The sequence below is a fragment of the Pelodiscus sinensis genome, chromosome 2 (assembly GCF_049634645.1).
Source record: "Pelodiscus sinensis isolate JC-2024 chromosome 2, ASM4963464v1, whole genome shotgun sequence".
Classification (NCBI taxonomy): Eukaryota; Metazoa; Chordata; order Testudines; family Trionychidae; genus Pelodiscus; species Pelodiscus sinensis.
This window is the reverse complement of record NC_134712.1, coordinates 203,391,238-203,411,987: the sequence shown is the minus strand read 5'-3', so window position 1 is coordinate 203,411,987 and position 20,750 is coordinate 203,391,238. Positions and strand designations below refer to the sequence as shown.

Sequence of the window (20,750 nt, the reverse complement as noted above, 5' to 3'; positions counted from 1 at the left end):
ACTGTATCTTGTGTCTCCTCATGTGCAAAGAGGGAAATAAGCTTGTTAACCTCTCGCCCTCTACTAACAGCTGGCTCTACAAGTTTTAGAGACTTCTGCTTTTAGCTTTGGGTGTTTCCTCTGCAATCCCTAGAGAGTTGCACCAGACCGTGACTTTCATGTATGCCCAGATGTTCTGGATGCAACAGGTGAATTGTCCTTTAAAGCCCTTCTCCAAAGTTGAGATGTGTGAATACAAGTTTTGGTTGAGGCCTGCTTCTGGTACAGTAAATGTATTGGTTTTCCATGTACATTCAATACAACTCTGAAAGGTATTAACATGCAGCAGCGTCCTAATTCATAATCTGTCAATGTGTTTATATTGTATCAGCATCTAGGTGCTAGTCATAGATCAGATACCCACTCATCCAGGTGCCATTCAAAAGCAGAGCAAAAAGGCAATTTCTGGATGCCAAGAGTTTACAAGAGAAGTACTCATCCAGTTCACAGAACAATACTAGTACAAGATATTGTGCTGATTGCTACTGTGTTAAAACCCCATGTGGCAAGAGAAAGCTCTACAGTGAAGAACTATAAAACAGATGCAGTTTTACTCCAGAGCTAGAGTAGCACAGTTTCTGATGTTGGCTATTATTGCCACCAGTTGAATTACGTTTAACTATGGCATGTATCGGGGTGAGCAGTAAGCAGCCCCCAGGCCAGATGGAGTTCACTGGGGTTAGCCCCTTGTGGGCTACCAGATGCTTTATCTACCAGTGCATCTGCATGCATAGCCGCTTGCAGCTCTTGTTGGCCAAAGTTTGCCATTCTCTGCCAATGGGAGCTGCTAGAAATGGTGGCCTGGCCTGAGATGCCTCCCGCGGTGCCCATTGGTCTGGGCCCATAATAAACCATTCATTTAATACAATGAACCTCAGATTTCTAATTTGAATTCAGGAAGAGCTAAAGATGTGGTGAGGCATGGCCACCTCTGTGTCACCTACAGCTATCTTTCGAGGCAGTAGCAGAGCCCCTCTGAAAATATTTATGGATTCCTCATCACAGCAACCTTAAATGCAACAATGTCTTAAAAAAAACCCCAACAGATTATGATCTGAGCAAGAGATTAAATGACTTTCCCAATGTCACAACTGCTGTCCCCGGGCAGGGCTGGGAAGCTAGTTCTACTTGAGCGGCGAGGAGTCCTGTGGCACCTTATAGACTAACCGAAGTGTTAGAGCATAAGCTTTCATGGGCAAAGACCCACTTTGTCAGATGCATGTAGTGGAAATTTCCAGAGGCAGGTATATATATGCAGGCCAGAATCAGGCTAGAGATGATGAGGCGGGTCCAATCAGAATAGTTCTACTTGAGGCCTGCTAGTGCCTTAGTCACATGACTTTCCTTCCTCCTGAGGCATCAATGGGAGTTTGAGGCTCAGGCCTTTTTAGGATTTAGACAATATTCTAATCCCTAGACCGCTCTGGTTTGTGAGTAGTGCCCTCTAAGGTCACACCGCGTGCCGGAGAGCTGCATTTGCTGCAAAGGCAGGCTGTTTGCTTGTTCTCTCAGTGCTGTTAGGGCATCAGAGTGCACAACACATGGCACAGTACTGGCAATGATCAGAGCAGAGAGGTAGCTCTTATAGCAGCATGGAGATCTCTAGTAAACTAAAACACAAGTTTTTAAAGGGTAGGAAAGCCTTCCAATAACCCACCCTCCGTGACCTGACGGGTCAGGCACTGCAACAAAATAGTTCATGCACTCAAACAAATGGTCCAGGGTCACAGCACTCAGTTCAGTGAAGAAATACGTCAGGTAGCCCCAGGGCGTTGGGGCAGGGTCTCTGGTGGAAGAGGTGGGGCTGAGGCAGCTAGCAACACCTCCCTCTGTGCCTGTGTTCAGAGTCAATTGGTGTGCACAGCACGGGGCTGCTGAACTGCCAGGCCCCAGAGCAACTGCTCCTTTTGCCCCACCCCCAGCACGGACTTGGGTAGCCTCTGTGCCACATACCAAAACAAAGTGCCATGAAGAGGCTAGACCTGCCCCTGCATCCTTAACTGGTTGGTGAGCTATCAGGAAAATCACACCCTGACTTCCTGCTGCTAGCATTCCATCAGATGGAGAATGAGAGAGAGAAAGGAAACTGTGGTGTGGGCCACAGACAGAGAGGCCATTTGTTGCTGCTACTGTACAGACACAAGGGATCCAAAGAGTCTGGCAGGTGAGGAAATAACCCGTGCATATATCCGCTGGAAAAGAGGTGCCCCTAATCAGGAGAGAGGGGGGTAAGTATGGAAGGCTGTGTCAGATATTTCCAAGTTAAACTATTAGGCTGTGTCTAGACTGGCCAGTTTTTCCGGAAAATCAGCCACTTTTCTGGAAAAACTTGCCAGCTGTCTACACTGGCTGCTTGAATTTCTGCAAAAGCACTGACTTCCTACTGTAAGAAATCAGTGCTTCTTGCGGAAATACTATGCTGCTCCTGTTCGGGCAAAAGTCCTTTTGCGCAAAACTTTTGCACAAAAGGGCCAGTGTAGACAGCTCAGATTTGTTTTCCGCAAAAAAGCCCCAATCGCGAAAATGGCAATCGGGGCTTTTTTGCGGAAAAGCGCGTCTAGATTGGCACGGATGCTTTTCTGCAAAAAGTGCTTTTGTGGATGTCAGTCCCCGTAATACACGAGGTTCGAAGGGATGCCGGAAAGGATGAGACCACAACTGGGGGTTTCAAAAAGCACAAACTGATTTTATTTTGATGGCGCCAGACAATCATCAGAACAAAAATTAAACAGATTGCCAGACAACACAAAACAATTCCCTGAGGCTTTTCTAAATCACAATAATTCCCAATAACTGCCCAGGGGTTAGGAACAGTTGAATTAACACTGGTATTATCCATAGGGCTGACTATTTACACAACTTTATACAAGGAAACAGTAAAAAACCTAAACCACAACTATTTATAAACTAACTTAGTAACTTTTTAGCCACTGTCACTTGGCAAGCAATAAGGACAACTAAAAAATCAATTAGGATAGGGATGATGGTGGGGGGGGGGGGGTGTTATACCAGTTCTGGAGACAGCAGGAACACAAGTACCGGTCACACGCTCATAAACTGTCTCCACTCGGGTCGACCAACTCGGAGTACGCTCAGTAAGACTCAAGAGCGGGGGGTGCAAGGCGTCTGGGTGATCAGGCCAGGCGTTCACTCAATGCGAATCCCCAGTGAGAGAGGGGCTGCCTGCCTGTTTTATTGCCTGTGAACTTATCACCCCATAGGTTGGTTTTTGCTGCAGTGGGTGGAGTAGCAGGCCTGAGCACCAGTCAGCCCACTGGCTGATCTGTTACTGCAATGGGTGGAGCGAGCAGGGGAAGATTATTAATTTACATGCCCTTATATGGAAAACACTCCACCTCACAGACAGAGCCCCCTATACCAGCCTCAGAGGTATTACAGGCCATGGCTCCCTGCGACGGGCAGTCATTTCTGATGTTCTGTCTCGGACAGTGGAAAAGCATCCGTGCCAATCTAGACGCTCTTTTCCGAAAATGCTTTTAACTGAAAACTTTTGTTAAGCATTTCCGGAAAATCATGCCAGTCTAGACACAGCCTTATTGAATTAGGAGTCTTCTGTTAGGTATCTGCAAATTATTATGCTATAATTCTATAGTATATACTAGCTGTGGGTAATTAACCACATGACTATACTTCATTGTTTCTCTTAATGGCACAGGTTCCACTCCTACCAGAAGTAGCTGATGAATACAGCAGAATACAACTCTTGTGTTGAAATATCCCCAAGCAGATTCCTACTTCCTCAAAGGCTGCCAGAGAGTTATGCACCACTGAGCAAGCAGGTGGTAATTTGGGATGATTCAGACAAAAAAGGCCTCCAGTACGTGCTTCACGGAGGAATTTCTTTTAAAATGGATTTTAATCTATATAGTAAAAAAGAAAAAGCTCACTGATTAGGTAGAGCTGTCATTCAGCAACCATGCAGCTGGTCCTTAGAGATTACTTAAATTAAAATCAAGTCGTGAGAATATATCAGAGTGCAGTTTCTGAATTGTAACACTTTATGCCCTTGATGGCCTTCATTACATGGCTTCTCAGTGAGCAATGGCGTTAATGACGGATCATCTAATGTGAAAGGGCTGTAGGGTGAAAGCACCATTTTTCAACTTGAATGTGCCACTTCTATATTGCCCTGTTGCTAGAATTCTGATTCACTCATCACAAGTATCCCAGTTATGCATTCAGCTGCTATCACACCTGGCATTTACATTTAAAGTATCAGAGGGGTAGCCGTGTTAGTCTGAATCTGCAAAAGCGATGAGGAGTCCTGTGGCACCTTATAGACTAACTGAAGTGTAGGAGCATAAGCTTTCGTGGGCAAAGACCCACGTCGTCAGATACATGCATCTGACGAAGTGGGTCTCTGCCCAAGAAAGCTTATGCTCCTACACTTCAGTTAGTCTATAAGGTGCCACAGGACTCCTCGTCATATTTAAAGTAGTGCAGCATTTTAGAGTGTATCCATCCAGTGCTATCCTTTTCATTTATATAACATAATCCAAAACTGTATGCTGGCAAAACCACACATCCTCATTAATACATAGTCTCACTGAGCAATCAATTTATATGCATCAATAAAGCAAATATGCACATGTAGTTCTGGTGAAAACCACCACACAAGTGTTTCACAGAATGGCTTTGGGTTGGAAGTGAAGAATCCCTCCTCCAGAGGCATTTCTTTTAAGCAAAATATAGTTAATTTGTGTGGGACACTAGTCTGAGGGAAAATGCCATTAGATCTTTAATGAATTAAGGAGGAAGGATTTGGGGGTTTTAAGTCTTCAAAAAGAAAACCCTCCCTCAAGATCAGAGTGATCCATAAAAAACTACACACTGACTCAGAGGGTAGAGAATACTTATCTCCCTTAACATCTCTCCCTGAAATACCTCAGTTTCCCTACAGATTCCCTTATAAGTAGTGACTGGAACTGACCCTCAATTTATTAAATTTGATGAATTCTCTCTTTATCCCTAATAGTTACTGCTGGGATGTATGTCATTTTGTGTAACGCTGGTACCCTTAAAAAATGCTGAAAGGTGTATATAAGAGAACTCAGAAAGAAGATTACTTACCTCTAGAACTGTTGTTCTCAGAGATGTTGCTCATGTCCATTCCATGTAGGTGTGTGTGCACTGTATGTACATGTCGTCAGAAGTTTTTTCCCTTAGCAGTACCTGTTGGGCCAGCAGCGGAACCCTCCAGAATGGCACCTGCTGGCCCTCCCTTGGTTCCTTCTTACTGGACTACTCTGAAAAAGGGGAGGTAGACAGGATTTAGAATGGACATGAGCAACACATCTCGAAGAACAACAGCTACAAGGTAAGTAACTGTTCTTTCTTCAAGTGATTGCTCATGTCGACTCCATGTAGGTGACTCCAAAGCAGAAACCCCAGGAGGTGGGGTCAGGAGTTCTAACCTTCAACTGAGTGGAGGACAGCCTTACCCAGAGCTGCGTTCTCCTGAGCCTGGTGAGCCAGTGCATAATGACTGGCACAGGTGTGGACCAAAGACCATGTGGCAGCCCTGCAGATGTCCAGGATTGAGACCTGAGCCACGAAAGAGGCCTGGGCCCCAGTGTAGTGGTGGGGTAGTGAGGGGGGGGGAAGTTGCCCCCAGGCGCCATGCTAGGGGCCGCTAATTTAGTCCCTCTCCACTTCCCCTGTCATCCTTCAGCTCTCTTGCTGCTCCTCCACCTGCCATCACTGGCTGGAGCCTTTTCCCTGCCTCCACCTGACCCTCCTCCATCTCTACTGGCGGGTTAGTGCGTGCGGGGGCCTGCTCCTAAACTGGAGGGGGGAAGACACGGTACAAGCTCCCCCCTCCTCCCAGGCTCAGCCGTGCGCCAGGTGCAGGACCCCACCGCATAGCGGGGGGAGGGGGAGAGGAGCAAATTTTGCCTTTGTTCCCGGGCGCGTAACACCCTTGCCACACCTCTGTAGTGGAGTGAGCTGTGAGGGGAGGAGCTGCTACCTTGGCCAGCCCATAATACTCCTTGATACAGGATGTAATCCACGAGGAGATCCTCTGCGCAGAGACCAGCTGCCCCTTGAGCTGTTCTGCAGTTGTTACAAAGAGCTGCGGAGACCTACAGAAGGGCTTTGTTCTTTCTAAATAAAAGACGAAGGCTCTCCTAACATCTAACGTGTGTATCACCTGTTCCTTGCCTGAAGCATGGGGCTTGGAGTAAAAAAACAGGAAAATAATGTCCTGAGACACACAAGTGAGACACCAGCTTTGAAAGGAAGGCAGGATGGGGGCATAACCGCACCTTGTCCTTGAAGACCTATATGAGGGGTCTGAGGCGATGTCTAGACTGCAGGCTTCTTTCAGAAGAAGCTTTTCCGGAAGACATCTTCCAAAAAAAGTATTCTGAAAGAGCGCGTCCACACTGCCAAAGTGCATCGAAAAAGCAATCTGCTTTTTCGAAAGAGAGCATCCAGACTGAATGGACGCTATCTCACATTTCAGCTGTGATTACTATGGACAGTGTGGCCACCAGGGCATCTGTGCTTTGTTCCTCTTTCCTCTTCTTTCAAAAGAACTCCCTCTTCCCCGTCCACACACACTTTTTTCCGAAAGAGCTCTGTCAGAAAAAGGCGGCTGCTTTGTAGAAAGAGGATTACCACTGTCAGAAAACCCCCTCTGTTCTTTTGATTTTCCTTTGGAAGAACGCAATTGTACTGTAGACGTAAGTGAAGTTTTTTTGGAAAAACAGCCGTTTTCCTGACAAAACTCAGTAGTGTAGACATAACCTGAGGTGAGAGCCCTCAGTTCGTACATGCACCTGGCCAACGTGATAGCCACCAGGAAGGACACCTTCCAGGAAAGGTGCAGCAGCTGACACACATGCAGGTAAAGTCTGTCCAAAACCCATAAGAATCTGTGGACCATGGGATGAGTGTCATGGCCTTAGAGCCCAGGAGAAAGGTGGAAATGGCCACCAAGTAACCCTGATTGATGAGGAAGACAGCCCCTAGACACTAAGGTAGAGGAGGTAGTCTAGGACTAGCGAGACCTGGGTGTTCATCAGGGCTGAGATAAGAACTAGAGCACTACAAACAACAGAACTATAAATGGGTGAGAACTGCTAGGAGTAATCGCTAAGCAAGAGCAGAGGAGGTTCCAACAACCGTCACAAGCGGAAAGAAGGAACTGAGAGGATAGAGAGCCAGCTAGGGTATATATTCACCAATATAGTGGTGCCATTCCAGGGGGCTCCAACGGGTACTGCTAAGGATATTGAAAGGAAAAGCAAAAGCTTTCTTCCACCTTCCCTCTGCCCTCACCCCCACATTTTTCTATTTAGATTTTGTATCTGCGTGGGTAAATAAAGATTCATCCACATCCTTTTTTGGTACTTTGGAATTCATATCTCCTGCCTCTTTGAGTTTCAGATTTGAATGAAGATAGAAGCCTGAACTAAGAACTTGGTGGTTTCAACCAAAATTTAATCTGGCTTCAGTTCAAGAGTATGGATCTGATCCTGAACCCCAGCTAAGAATACACTGAACTTTCCCAATGCAATCACTGCCACTCAACATAAATCTCTAGCCACCAAAGAGATGTCTTTGTTTTTCCATCTGTCTCTTACTTGGCCCAGCTACGTTTACACTTTTGAATTTTCAAAAGTATTTGTGAACAATCTAGCAAACTTTCCCTAAGTTTTAGGTTGTCTTGGAAAAAAAATAACCAGGCATGACTTTTGTGGCATGGGTTATTTCAGCACGCTGCATGGGGCCAAGTCCAGACTTAGTGTGGGTCAAATTTTGCAGTGGGGGAATTACAATCAAATGAAACTGGCCCATTATTTGTTAGCATCTTAGTCCATTTGTTCAAAAGCTACAGCATCATTTTGGGAATGGAATCTTAGTGCCCTCTAGTGTGTGTCACATGCTGATGCACACTGTACAAACTTCCCTTTTACACTGTTTCACAGGCCTCTGAATTTAAAACAAAAAGACAGTGCCACTCACAGGCAGTGGGTGAACCCCCAGTTGGGGAAGGCAGGCCCCTACCCCACAGCCTCTGTGCAAGGCCCTGCCCCTTATGCAGCACCCTACCTCCCCCCATGAAGCCAAACCCATCCCCTCTGCAGCAGCTGACTCCTGCCCCGGGCTAGTGCCCCTAGCCTCAGAGTTACCCCAAGACCTACCTCCTCCCCTCCACCCAGCAGATGACATGCCTGAGCCTTCCTGGCCAGCTGACCAGCCACATAGCCCAGACTTCCTGGCCAACTGAACCACTGGTCAGTCCCAGCCTTCCTGGCTCTGAAGTGCCAGGGGTAAAGGAGAGGAACAGAAAGCATAAGCCATACTTACAGACCCAACCCCCAACTGCCTCTCCAGCTGCCAGCCCCAGTGCTGAGCCAAGAGCAGCTTGTTGCATGAAGGTAGGCGAGGGCCTGGGGATGAGCCTCCTCATCTTTTTGGGAAGGCAATGCCTTACCTTGCCTTCATTACCCACTGCCTATAGTACCACTAAGATTCAGCATTGTGTGCACTCCACTGCAAGTCTACTGGTCACTCAAAATGAAGACAGCAGTCTTTTACCTTTCAAAACTGTTTGGGTGTGAATCCTTGTTGGTCAGGTCTTGGTGACTGAAGGTCTAAGAGTCCTTGTCTTTGTTGCTGTAGCATTCAAGCATCAGCCTTCCATGTCTCTCTTCCGTTTTCATGAGCACGTAAATCACATGGTTCCACCACCTACCCCAAGGGAGCAGAAAAGCGACTATGTCTGCATACATGTATCTTTACAAGCCAAAAGAGATCCAGAGCAATGCAAAAAATAAATGACCCTCCCAGAATTATTATTTGTATTGTGGCAGTGCCTACAGCACTACAATCAAGAGTGTGGAATGACAGCAAACAGAAGGAGTGTTCCACCCTGTCTCCTTGCCTGAAATGAACAAACAAGTGGGAGGGAGAGCATCTTATCAGAGTAACTGGGTGACTCATGCTGACTCCTGTGGCCATTGAACCTCCGCAGCACCCATATACTAAGCGTTTGAATCCTGCTCTGGGCAGCTTTCTAACAGCATGTTTTGTAAACCTTGGTTACTTTCCACTTACCTTCTGGAGAATGAGGATGGTCTGAGGATAAGGGCACCGCTCTGTGACTCAAGTTCAATTCCCTGCTCCATCATATGACCTTAAGCAAGTTACTAAGCTCAATCGTGTTTCGGTTTCCCAGGTGTAAAATGGAAATAATGGTATTTCCTGAGCTATAAAGGATCAACACACTGAAGTGAGGCGCTCAGACCCTGATTATACATAATGGGGTCCATGTACAAACCAATGTTTTAAACAGAATGTGCTGATGCTCCTGCATGTATGTAAATTTGTGCCTGAAATCCAGAACCCAACTAATAAGGCTAAATTTAGTTTCTTAAAATAATCCTTTTCCAAAAGAGTTCTCTGTCTCTGCCTAAAAGAAAGATGACTCTTTAACATACCGTATTGATTAAAATTTGGGGTGACTGGAAATAGTTAAAATTTCATCAACTTTTTTTAAAGGAAAAATTACTTTTTGGTAAATGGAAACTTCCATGAGAAAATTTCTATTGGAGTTTCATTAAAAAGAAACCAAAACACTAAAATATTCAGTTTTCAGTTGCTGAAAACTGAAAAATTCCAAGTGAAAATATCTAATTTAGTGAAGATTAAAATACATTTTAAAATTCTATTTATAGGTAACAATTAATAGGACACTTTTAATTTAAAAAAAATCACACTTTTATAACAATAGTATTTAAATTCATACAGAGAGTGCCAAAGGTTACTGTAACAGATCAGAGACAAGCCATTTCTCTTTCTTTCCAGTTTCTTCATTTTATGGATTCAACACCACCTTGTGTATATTTGGTTTCACTGTTTCCCTTATGTAGTTGTCTTCCTCCCTTTGGGTTGTGTGGTGTTTGACACAACAAGGAAGAAAATCTTTAAGGAATGTGGTTATACTGTCACAAAAATGGGAAAAAAGAGGCAGGTGTAATATCTGAAACTACTTCAAATTCTATTTTTAGAAAACTGGCTAGAATAGAAATCGAGTAGAGCTCAGGAGAATATGGTACAGCTCAGTTGAGAGGCTCGGGGCAAAGAGTTTTCTGGGTGAGTTACTGGAATTATAAACTACAGTAACTTCTAAAAATGGGAAAATGGCCACTGTGACTGCATAATTTCCTTGTATATAAACACAACATCTTTACAACCTAAATCAAAATTGACTTGGGAATGAGGCACAAGATAACACTTGGTAAATATTAATTTTTAGTCCTTTTTTCTTGTGTATTATATTTGTAAGTATATTAACCAGTCTCTCAGAATCTTTATACTAGCAAAGAGTCAATGCCCACAAAACAGATATTAAACAGGATCACAAAGAAAAAACAGTTTCTTGCCATTTCAACTAGAAAGGGCATTGTGTTAAGGACTTGATTACCTGCATCCTGCTTCAAAGACCTTTTCACACCAGACTTGAAAGAGAATCCTCTGAACTGTCATTCATGCTTAAATTCCACACTTTACGCCCTGGTCTAAACAAAGACATTAATTATCTTACCCATTACAAAGATAGCTTCCCCAATTATCAGCTCTAATATCATTAGCTCACAGACATTTACCTCCCCCCCCCCATCCCTCTTCTGTTCTGAAATTTGATTTGTCCTTTCCATGTGTGTTCATTTTTTTGATTGTATCCTTTGGTATATATGTTTGTGACAATTTTCTTCCACTATTTGATCTGAGGAAATGGGTCTGGCCTACGAAAGCTCATCACCTAATAAACCATCTTGTTAATCTTTAAAGTGCTACATAGTCCTCTTTTTTGTTTCAATTCTAAGGCCCAGAGCATTAGTTCTTAACCTGCGAGTGACCTGAACAAAGGAGTGATTGAGGGTTGAGCTACATCTAACTATCTTCAACATTTCCAAGTCTGTGGGACTATAGATGTCCGGGGGAAAAAACCCCTCAAAAATAAAAGTATCTACAGAAGTATGTTATGAACAAAACTGGGTGATTGATAAGGGCTATGGTATTTGTTATTGCAGACAGGTTCTAGAGTAGATAAAATAATCACCCACTGAAAAACATTTAACTCGTTAAATACTGTTGTCACAGTTGTTGGCAATAATGACCAAGTTAGAGATTCACTTTTGCTCATCAATCAAGTAAACTGAGGACAATACATGAAATCCCAAGAGTAATTAGGAAATTAGAGCACAAAATTAATTATGGGAAAGGATTTTTCCCACCAAAAAGGAGTTTGTCTCACACACTAAAAAAAGAAAGTGTACTGGAAACATAGAGAATGAATACTACCAGCACTGCACCAGGTACAGAGAAAGAACCAAACTATTGTCTCTTCATCATCATCAGGGGACATCTTCTTTTTTACTTTATAGTGCTGTATTCGTCTTTGATTCATAATCTTTAACTACATAATTCCATTTCAGCCTGCTAGTTGACTATCTCAAATCATTATCAAATTCAAACAAGTAACAACATAATGAAACCAACATGGATGAGTCAAGGTCTTACTGATGCCTTTACTGAAGAAATGTTAAAGCAGTTCATTCGGCCATGGTTGGCTGGGAAGGATTTTAAATCTTTCCAAAATTGTTAGCAGATACTAGCAACTAAGTTGGGGGCGTGTGATGGTGATGATATTGCAGAGAAATCAGATAAACTTTTTAGAGCTGAAAATTTCCCTGAGATAAACTTTATGAATCTGTTTAGACTAAGAAAGGAAAAAAAAATCAGTACAAGTGAACTGGACATCAGAGGGAAAATCACGGAGGGGATAGTTTATATAGGGATGATAGGTTGCTGCCAGTAACTTCAACTGTAAGGTAAACAAAATCTAAAAGCAAGCAAGAGCCTCCTATAAATGACATCATGGAAATGGGAAAGCAGTGAATAAACTACTCTAAAAAAAAAAATCCCACTTACAGCGGCGAGGGCTTGTCAATTGAATAATTACCTAGAGTCCTATGAAGGTTTTTACAGTTCATTCTGAAGCCCGTGCTGCCATGGCTCTGCTGCTCCAACCTAAAAGTGCTAACTTAAAGCTAACTCATGTATGTTTACATGAGCTGCAGCTGTAGAATAGAGGTACTCACAGTCCTGGTCTACACGATATAGTTAGGTCAATATAACGCAGCCTATGAAGTCCTAATTGTGTCAGTGTACATATCATGGTCTTGTCCTTACATTGTAAGGACACGTTTACACAGCAGGGCTAAAGCTGAAATAAGCTATGCAACTTGAGCTATGTCAATTGCGTAGCTGAAGTCGAAATAGCTTATTTAGGCTTTTGACGCTGTGTACACAGCAGGAAGTCCAAGAAAGAGCACTCTTCCTCTGACTTCCCTTATGCCTTGTACAATGAGGGTTATAGGAATTGAAGTAAGTTCTCTAGCTCAACATTATTTTGATATGTCAAAATAACTGCTTGTAGCGTAGACACGGGCTATGTTATTTTGGAATAACATCAGTTATTCCAAAATAATGCTGCTGTGTAGACATAGCCTAAGTGACCTGTTATACCAACGTAATAATTCCACCTCCATGAGAAATATGGGGTTGTGTCAATATAGTGACCCAGAGTTGGTGTAGATGCTCCCTTATTTACATCCACTGTTGTCTGTCAGCAGGAGCCATGAAACTGACAAGAAAGTGTCCTCCTCCTAGCTGGGAACACTGACTGTCTTGTCAATTTCACAGCTACCTGGCTTCCCACAGGGAGTGATTTGGAGGAGGGGGAGGAGCAGACCTGTGAGACTTCCCCCATGCACCTGCACTCCAGGCAGGAAATGGAGAGGTGGTAGGGGAGCAAGCTGAGACTAGAGACCAGGCTCTCAGCTTCCCACCCTGCTCCTAGCAAGGACACCTCCCTCCCCGATCCAAGTTGGGTCGTATGGACATGCACCACTGCAGTGATTACATAATATAGGTTGCCTTAAATTTATAGTGTGGACATATCCTGAGATGGAGAGCTATACTGTGAGCAGGACAGGCTGCTTCTCCCAACCAAGCGATGGAGGTAATTGGGCTAGATGAACTGTAAAAAAAAGGTTACAATACAAGATGAAGGGGTAATTTGTATCTATGTATATTCTATTGCTTTTACGCTTTACACTGACTGCTTTGCACCTCGTGCATAGGCGCTGTCTCCAGGAGTGCCCCAGGGCTCAAGCATGCACAGGAATAAATAGGGAGTGCTCACCATCCAGCAGCCACAGCTTTTCACTCAGGGCTGGCCATCAATCAGCTGTTCAGTGGCTGGTAGGAAATGCTCCAGAGAGAGCAGACAGGCAGGAGGAGCCTTGGGAAGGAGTTGAGAGAACCAAGCAAAGAGGGGCAAGGGATCTGTGGGAGGGGACAGAGTGTGGGCAGGAAGAGGCAGAGTATGGGCCAGGAAAGCTCCATGCACTGCCCCTGCCTGAGTGCCAACGCCACAGTTTCCACTGGCTAGGAATCAGGACCAAGGGGAGCTGAGAGGGCAGACCCTGTATGCTCAAGGGAAGCATGTGATGTCTCACTGGCTCCTCCTCTGCCTAGGGACCACAGGTACCTGGCAGCCACATCCTAGGCACCAAAGTAAGTACCAATGGTACCCCACATCCCCTCTTGTACCTCAAACCCCTCATCCTGGCCTCATCCCAGAGCCCACACCCTCAGCTGAATCCCTTACACACTCTACACCTCAAACCCCTGCTGCATCCCAGTCCCCTCTCACACCCAAACTCCCTCTTAGAGCAACTCCCCCCACACACTAGGGATGTAAAATACAGTTTAATCAGTTGACTGGTTAAACATATTTGACTGGTTAACTGCTTAAATGGGGATGGATGGGGGGAGCCAGGTTAGAGTGCTCCAACGGACATGTGGGACCTGCTCCAGCTGGAGTGGAACACTTCTGCACGTGGCGCACTGGGCCAGGCACGCCAGTATGGGGAGGGGAGCTGCTTCGCCTGGGCAGGAGCAGCCCCCTGCCTATGGCAGGCTAGGGGCTGCTCCAGTCTCTGCCAATTAACCGTGACCAGTTAACGATTCACATCCCACATCACAACTCAATCTTCTGACTCAGCCCAGAGCCCCAACCTGCCCCTCATCTCTGCCCCCCCCCACCGCTTGCCCCCCCCAACTCCATGAAAGAGAGGGAGAGCAAGTTATAGAGGAAGGGGGGGATTGAGGAAGCAGGGCACAAGACCTCAGAGAAGGAGTGAATGAGGGGCAGAACCTCAGAGAAGGGGCTGGACAAAAGGCCCTGAGAAATTTTTAAATCAAGATGGGCATCTTCAGTTTGCTGAAGTCTGAGAACTGCTGCCTTGAGGGATACACTTGAGGGACCAAAAGGGGTCAGTAAAACACAGTAACGATGATGCTAACACACAGTGAATATATCTTTATCAAAACGTAGCATGATCTCAGTATATTATTGCATGGAACATAAACTGCATGGGGGAAAAACACAGGCATATCGCTCAAGCAAGTGGTCTTCAACAGAGTTTTCTGAAAGGCTAATTCTTTGGGATCTGGAGCCCTAGAAATATCAAATGTTCCCTGCAAGCTGGATGAGATTTAATGGGGCTCTGCATCTTGCAGGATTGGGTTTTTAATATCCTAAGAACAAGGGGAAATAGCTTTTGGGCAAGAGAAGCCCCCACCATCTCCAGGTGTTTGGATCACAAATTTAGGATTTTTTTTAAAGGTCAAAACCTAGCCCCAAACAGAACTTTCTATAACCTATAAAGAAAGAAGCTGCAAAGGCTCCATGAAGTCCTTTAGGTAATTTGCTATTACCAATCTAATCACTGGGAATGGCTTCTGATATGCAACTATAACAAACCTCTGAATGTCTAAGCCTTGCATGGTGTACAGATTATGCAATAGGAAAGATTAAAAAAATGTTTTGCTCTGTTATGATTAAACATATTAAAACATCAGTCAATTCTAGTAAGAGTTTTTCAGAGCCCCTGCAGCCTCCAAAGTCACACTCACTGGGCCTCACTGAGAGCTCCCCAAATCTTTTTCATGCTTTCATTTTGCCTCTTTTCCTCTTACACACAACTACAATTGTTTACTATCCATTTACAGAAAGGGGAATTTAAAGCATACGCTGGGAACCCAGAGTGCTTTCAGGCTAAGTGTTTCTCCAGCTCTGCTTTACTTGACAGTACCCCTCCCCCCCAATTTTTGATGTTTTATTTAATGTTAGGCAGCACCACAGTTGTTTCTGCTCTATCAGCCTGTCACCACTAGAAAAGGTGTAGAACACTACCTATATTGCCATATGCCTTGCCTTGGTCTGTTCTAAGGGATCTGGTGCCTCTAAGGCAAGCTGCTATAGACTTGCAGCTGAACAGCCACAGGTGGTGACAAGCTGACATCTCCCAGAGCAGAGCCCAAGGATACAGGCCAGTGCTAAAATAAAGATGAAAAAAAGTAAAATGAAGCCACAACACTTTCCTGAGCCCTCACTGCTTTTGAATTGAAAATATCCCTATCAATTACATTTGCTTCAAATCAACTGAGATTAGCCCTAGAGGAACTGTGGTTTGCATTTACTCTCTCTTACTGCGGTGCAGTTTTCTCTTATTTCTCCCCCTTCTTTCCTTCCACTTTTATCAAAATCTCTCTGCCTTGCACCCTTGCTCCCTACCACCATCTCACTCTCTTCTCTAATTTCCCTATGGGAGTTGGCGGTCCATGGCGCCCCTCATTATAAAAAGTGATGTTCAAGGCTGCATCATCACACATGTGTCCTCTACTTGTCATACTTCCTATCCATGTGCATTGTACTAGCATCAGAACATTGCACGGAGAAGGAACAATAGAAATATTACAATTTTGCTAGGTGAAGCTAGCCATGAGTGCCATAAAACCATGCTGCTTTCATTCTGGGTGGGCCAGATATCCACCCAGTTCTTTCAAGGGAAACCAAGTCACAGGAAGAAAAATGCCTTCTCAATGTCTCTCCAAGCCATTGCTGTAGAACTGGTGGCTGATTTGCATTTACCTGATTCTGCAGTTAGGTTCAAGATCAATCAGGTTTGGAATTTCTCATTGAAGGAATCTACCAGTGCCTAACCTTTGTGCCTATGGTGACAAGGACTAGTAATTTAGCAGTACTAGGTTCCAAAAGAAATGATAATTGCCCCTTTATAGTGAAATATGTGTAGGATGGGAACGTCCCACTGCTTGTATGGAATTCATACCCTATTTTCCTTGGAGCAAAAGCCATTTGGCTCATTGATCTCAGAGTGAATGGCTGTGTTTTCTTTGTTGCCTCTGGACAAGTCATATTAAAGCTATCAGTAGCAACAGTAGGCAATGGCTCTGTGCTCTCTGATGTGGCAGAAGGAAATCCATCCATGATCTAAAAAGGGGCAGCAGTTCTGCCTGGGTGCTCTCCCTATGCACCAAAAGTGAAAACAGACAATTTAAGAAAGATATCAGGGTAGTTATCTATTGGTACTTTACTGCAAAAGAGGAGCGGGTTCGTGTGATACAGGGGGCTATAATAATAGAGAGGAATTTTATGGTAGCAAAAGGCTATAAACCCTAGACAGAGAGTAATATTGTTAAAGGGCTTACAAAAATGAGTCAGATGCCCAAATCATTATATTTATAGCAAGAATTGGAATCTTATTTGCCTTCTGAATTCTCATTCCACGAGGAGTAACAGTTAATTCGAACTAAGGACTTAGTTCGAATTAATGTTTCACTGCCGCGTGTAGCTGCGCAACAGTGAGTTTGGGCTAGTGAAATTTCAAAATGGTGACCGGACGGGAACATGCAAATAAAGCCTGGGATATTTAAATCCTGGGCTTCATTTGCAACTCCGGTTGCCTCATTTGCCTACCTAGCTTGAATTACCCCAAGGAAAAAGGGATTTGTCGAAAGAGCAGGTTTTTCCAAAATTTGGAGCTGTGTAGACGTGCCAAATTTTGGAAAAGCCTCTTTTGACAGGAAAGCGGAAAATGATACGTAAATAGTGGTTCACAATTTACATATCTTTTTTTCAACTTATGTGTGTAATCTAGATGTAGCCTTAGCTTCTTACGGTGAGATGACTGTCTTTTTTTAAGAGGTTTAGCCACCACATCACCAAATACACAAAACTGAGACGCAGTGCTTCTCATCTCACAGTAGATCGAATTCTGCCCATGGCTCCACCTGTGTATCAAGGGTGCTGCCTGGGTATAACAAAGGGTAGCATTCCCCTCCTATCAATATAGTCTCTTTTATAAGTACTAAGCCCAGACTATGATTTAAAGACTGCTTGCCAGCTGACAATAATCATCACACATTGTATTAAACTGGTAGGTAAAAGATCAGGGAGAACTACAAAGTCTCTGTCTAGTAGCCTCAAGTAATAAAATCCCATGTATTTATTAAAAGAGTCCAGTATGTGTATGTTTTTTTTTAATCTGTGGCAAAAAAGTATTTCCTTTCCTCCCCAGGAGGAGTATTATGGTGAGGAGACTGCATTAACACATTAAACATGAGGCATTCCTAAATCAATAACATTCCATTTTTAGATCTTCACTTTTTGTGTATTATGAAACTATTAGTCTAACAGTGTTTCTCACTCTTTTTGATATCAGGGACCAGCTTACTACCTTCCTAAATTGTGTCAGGAAGTCTAAGGGACTAGTGCCAGTCCACCAACTGGTCATTGAGAAATGCTGGTCTGGAAAAGTCTAGAATGATTTACCACAGTTCTGTAATAGTAGTGTCCCTCCATTGCTAGACTAAAGAGAAATAGTCCCTTAAGGGTACTGTTGTGATGCACTAAGCTGGGGTGGGGAACCTCAGGCCCGGGAGCCAAATGCGGCCCCCGGCTTGCCTGAATCCAGCCTCTAAGGCTCCGCACTGGGGGGCCCACGCTGGCACTCGAGCCACCCAGCCCCCCACCTGCAGGGCTGGAGCACACAAAATCTACTAGCCAGGGCTCCCCTGGGCTCTGGTGTGTGAGGGGAATGTGAGGAGTGTCTTTCTCCTTCTCAGTCAGGGGCTTCTCTCTTTGCTTCTCACTTGTGTGTGGCCCCCAACTGATTCTTCTGTGGGTTAGCAGCCCCCAACCCAAAAAGAGTCCCCACTCCTGCACTAAGTAGTAGCAATAAAAGTAGATACAGGATCTCAGCAAAGGTGACAGACTTAGTTACTCATGGCAGAGTGAAGCTAAACAGCCTCCCAATCCATTTACCAGAACACCCACTGAAGAAACAGTGACAAACAGACAATAAATATAGTTAATGTTTTGAGAGCACTTAAATAAGAAGATGAAACTGTATTAGGGATGTTAGACAGCGGGTAATAGAATAGTCGATTAACTGCATGAATTCTTAGCAGTTACTCAACTATTCTATAGTCCCTCGGGGCAGGGCCAGCAGCCAGTGCTCTCCTGGCCCCACTTCTGGGGAGCCTCCTGCCACCCCGCACTGCTGCCTCTGTATCAGAGGCAGCAGCATAGGGACCAGGCTGGAGCCAGTCCCCAAGGGGAGCCACTTTAAAAACCAGCTCCACTCAGATTGGCTGCCTGCTGCCCCGTGCTGCTGCCTCTAATACAGAGGCAGCAGAGCATGGTGGCAACAGATCCAGTCCGCGGGGGGTGTGACTGCCCCATGGACAGAGGCTGCTGGGGAGCGGGGAGGAAGTGTGGGAGGCTGCCGCGAAGTAGCATTTGTCCACAGGAAGCTCGCAGACAGGGTCTGCTGCCATAAAGCAGCTTCTGTCCGTGGCAAGCCAGGGCCTGCCGAGGGCATGGACTGCTGCCATGAAGCAGCTCCTGCCTGCAGCGAGCCAGGGCCCACCATGGGCAGAGGCTACTTCATGGCAGCCTCCCCTGCTCTTCCTATGTTGCTGCCTCTGATACAAAATGCACTATGATAGAGGCGGCAGCGTGGCGGGGGGAAGAGGAGGGGGTGGCAGGTGGCACCTGGTTCCCACCCTCACTGCTTCTGATACAGAGGCAGCGGGGGGGAGGGAGAGGGATGTAAGTAGTTGAGAAGATTAACCGATACTCCTAGGCTTATGAGTTAACCATCTACTCAACTACTCGTTCACATACCTAAACTATATCACCGTTGGTTTTTTTCCTTTTGCCAATTCCTGACTGATTTTTGTGAGGAAAGGCCCCTCTCCACTGAGTGCGACACACTCAGCTCATTATCTTCTGTTACTCTACTGCTCTCTTACAAGGGGTTAAGCTTTTCAGATTCTTGTCTCCTGCCATGAGAATAGGTGCTGCCATTTCAAGCCTACCTTAAGTACCTGTTGATACCATCTCTGAAAACCAAAACCATCTCCAGCTAGCCTCCAACTGAGCCCGATTTAAAAAAAAAATCAAATGTAGATCCTGCATTTGAAAAACAAAATGCACCCAATACTATACGTTTGACAGGTTGTGATCAACTTCATGGGGTGAAGTATCTGTTAAGTGAACAGTGTGTTGTGAAGTACAGGTTGAACCTTTATAGTCCAGCACTCTCTGGGCCCACAACCTCCATGGTTAGTTAGCTGGATGTCCACTTATCATGGATGTGGCCAAGTCTCATAAAGTTTGTTTACAGCCACCAGTCCTGGCTCTCAGTGTTCTGTGCTGTTATTTGCTTCTAAGACCCCAGTAAGCAGTAGAAGTGTTGGTAGTGCTGCTAAACAAGATTGACCTCCTGTGATTCGACAAATTCTCTGGTTCCAAACTGGTCAGGTCCTGAAGGTGCTATAGAGATTCAACCTGTATTTTCAGAATAATGCATCACGTTCTCCCTGAATCTACAATTTAACTTTTCCCAGTTTGATTGTCTATAAAGCAAGAACACAATGAAGATAAATATAAAATATGTATGCATGGCTGTCTTTATAAAGAACAAAAAAGCAGGGGCTGTTGTATATAAGCTTCATATCTGTTGCTCTTACATATTGCTTATTGAGTTATCTTTTCATTTTAACTAAAATAAAATTCACAGGTTTATAGCTGCTCAGAAAAACTTTCAAGATACAAAACATTAATTTGTACAGCTACAATGGAATGGATCTAGTCATTAATATGTAGCAGAGAAAAGCTGTTTTAGTTTTGGGGAGCAACATTAACGGATGACTATCAATGTGTATGTTCTAATGTTTATTGCATTGGTTCTTCAGTAAGCAATATGTATATGGATTTACTCATGTGCAATGTTAATTTAGGTTTTGTGATTTGCCCCAACAAATGTGTGAAGAACCACTGATATAATCTGCCCTGCAGTCCCTAACATATCTACAAATAGTCTTTCTGCAAAACCTGCTTTTAACATTTTTGCTGATAACCTCAGAAAGTTGTGAGGCAAGAAATACAAAGACCGAATGGCAGATGATGCTTATTCTATTTTGTAAAAGTTCTGTCAAACTTCAGTTATTAGATTTCCAAGGCTCATCTGATCCTGGAGTTGAAGTGGAGATGAAAGGAAAAACTAGTGGTAACACTCACCAAAGACGTCAAAATGCATGGGGAGCTGGTTTTTAAACTGGGTCCCCTTGCGGACCAGCTCCCACCTCCCACCCTGTGCTGCTTCCTCCGATAAAGAGGCAGTAGCACAGGATGGCAGCAGGCTATCTGGGAGTGTGGCCTGGAGCACACTGACTGCTGGCCCAGTTTCCGGAGACTATCAAATAGTCGTATAACTGCTAAAACTTTATGCAGTTACATG

At 44.5% G+C, this 20,750-nt stretch overlaps 2 long non-coding RNA genes across 6 annotated transcripts in view; both read right to left on the bottom strand.

Moving 5' to 3' along the window:
- LOC142827330 (uncharacterized) overlaps positions 1 to 18,842 on the bottom strand; it is a 53,567-nt gene extending 34,725 nt beyond the window's left edge. The window contains exons 1-3 of the long non-coding RNA XR_012902022.1: positions 10,496 to 18,842; positions 8,608 to 8,760; positions 5,131 to 5,306 (exon numbers count right to left, since the gene is read on the bottom strand). This is a non-coding gene — a long non-coding RNA (uncharacterized LOC142827330). The remainder of the gene's footprint in view (positions 1 to 5,130; positions 5,307 to 8,607; positions 8,761 to 10,495) is intronic.
- The window catches only part of LOC106733017 (uncharacterized), an 88,098-nt gene that overhangs the window by 58,123 nt on the left and 9,225 nt on the right, over positions 1 to 20,750 (bottom strand). The gene's annotated exons all lie outside the window — the stretch shown is intronic.